Source organism: Marmota marmota, unplaced genomic scaffold (genome assembly GCF_001458135.2).
Source record: "Marmota marmota marmota unplaced genomic scaffold, marMar, whole genome shotgun sequence".
In the NCBI taxonomy this organism is placed as follows: domain Eukaryota; kingdom Metazoa; phylum Chordata; class Mammalia; order Rodentia; family Sciuridae; genus Marmota; species Marmota marmota.
Genome location: NW_026000259.1, coordinates 529,427 through 531,753, shown reverse-complemented (window position 1 = coordinate 531,753; position 2,327 = coordinate 529,427).

The window sequence follows — 2,327 nt, the reverse complement described above, 5'->3', positions numbered from 1 at the left end:
TTATCCCAAGATCTTAAAATCCATTCCCACACATGTTCCCCAGACCTCTGCTTGTATAAATTAGAAAAATCAAGAAGTTCCTTATAGTGTACCTCCTCATGGGTCACACTCTGTTTCTTACCTCTGGTGGCCTGCTTACATTTGGATCTAGTTATAGGCCTGGAGGCAAAAGTGAGTGGAAAGTGTGGGTCTTGAGGAGTATCAACATTTCATGCTGAGCAACTGAATCATGGAATGTTTTTTACTCTTTCCATTAGGAAAGCATTACTAGTTCCCTCCAGGGAGGGTGGAGAAGCCAATGCTACAGAAGGTGGGGGTAGGGACGCCTGGATCATGGTTAAGGGTGGAGACTTGACAACTTCTAGCAAATAAACTCTTCAGAATATGAGAGTTCAATTTCCCCAGCTCCTTCATGCTTCTTCATTGCCATCCCAACTTGTGGGATCCCATTCTTTTCCAAGCAGCACTCTCACTTTAACCACAGACACCTTCTGAGGCTGAGAGTTGATCTTCTGTCTTAATTCAGCCAATTATGGGATGAGGGTTTGTGTTTGTTTTTCAGTAACCTGAGCCCTATGACTACAAGACAGGAGAGTCTCCCTCAGAACACACTTAGCAGCTTTCAGATTAGTTATGCATGACTGCATCTGTGAAACTGAATTTCTGAGCTCATCATTCTTGTTTGTTACTTTGTTCAGTGAGGACAGAAAAGCAACCAACCAAAATCAGCATATTTCTTAGTTTTCCAGAACTATTCAAAGGTATCATGTTTAGAGTCACTAAATGCCTTGATTTCTACAAGTGGCAAATTGGATGCAACCAGTTCATTTACATCACAAATCTCTTTGAACAGTTCACACCATGGGTTATCAGTGTTCTCCATAGTACTAGTAGGAGAGACTTAAGTAACATTATGTCTAACTAATTTAGACAGCTAATTCCAGAACCCACAACACCAATGAAGGAAATTCATCCTTGTAGTTCTGTTTCTCCAGAACCACTCAGGGGAATAATTTCTGTATTAGTCAGGGTTCTCTAGAGGGACAGAATCAACAGGAAGTATAAATATGAAAAGGGGATTTATCAGGTTGTCTTATGCAACCAGAAACTGCATAGTCCACAATGGTCATCTGCAGGCTGCAGAGCTGGAAGATCAAGTAGCTGTTCAGTCCAAGAGGTCCAAGCCCTAGAACAGAGGGATCAATGGTGCTACACTAATCCAAGACCGAAGGCTTCTGGAGATTCACTGGCAGAGTCTGTTTTGGAAGAGTGAAGAAGTGATATTTTGATATCCTCAGAAATTCCCAGCAGTAATCGAGAACCCATTCAAGAAGAATTGAGCTTGCCTCGGCTGCTGCTTCCTTGTTATTCCAACTTTTATTTCATCCAAGCCATCATCCTATTGGACAACACAGTCTGCATTTAGCAAGGGTGTCCATTTAAGTTGGCTATCCCACATGCCAATCATTCCTAGACACACCTTCACTGACAGGCCCATAAGCCTCTTAATCCTTGGCATCTATTAATGCAATCAAGTTGACAATTCAAATTAACCATTACAGCATCTACCATACTATTTGTCACAATATATAGAGATGATATGATCAGTTATTGCTCATAGTCAAAACAGTTAGTTTACAAGTTGTTTTCTAGTTTTAACTTGTGAACAGAGAAAAGAAGTTGTGTAGGATGTGACATTTATGTAGGGAGAGGAGAGGAAATAAAAGATGAGTGAAAGAGAGCAGTAAAGGTTGGCTGTTAGCAGAGGAAAATAGAGAATGAGAATCTAAGAAGAAAGTAAGAGAAAAAAGTGCATAAATAAAAATTTAAACATAAATATTAAGTATAAAAATGAAAATAAGTTTAAAATTGATATATTCTTTTTAAAAAAATATTTTTTAGTTGTTGATGAACCTTTATTTTTTATTTATTTGTATGTGGTGCTGAGGATCAAACCCAGTGCTTCACACATACTAGTCAAGCACTAGGCCACGGAGCCACAACCCCATCCATCAAAACTGATATATTCTAATCAAACACCTTAGTCATAAAAATATTGATGAACAAGAAATACATTGAAAATTCTAGGAATGGTAAACAAGCAAACAAAAATAAAAACAAAAAACAGAAATGAGTATGTTTAAATATCCATGAACCATTCAGTTTATAATTGAACAGTCAGTAGAAAAAAAAGAAAACAAAAACAAATAAAAACAAAATAAAACAAAAACAAAAACTGAAATAAAGCAGAGAAGCTTAATGAAAAGTTAGGAAACTGTTACCATTATAGTTCAAAATAGTCTTCTCAGTTGTGTGTGTGTGTGGGG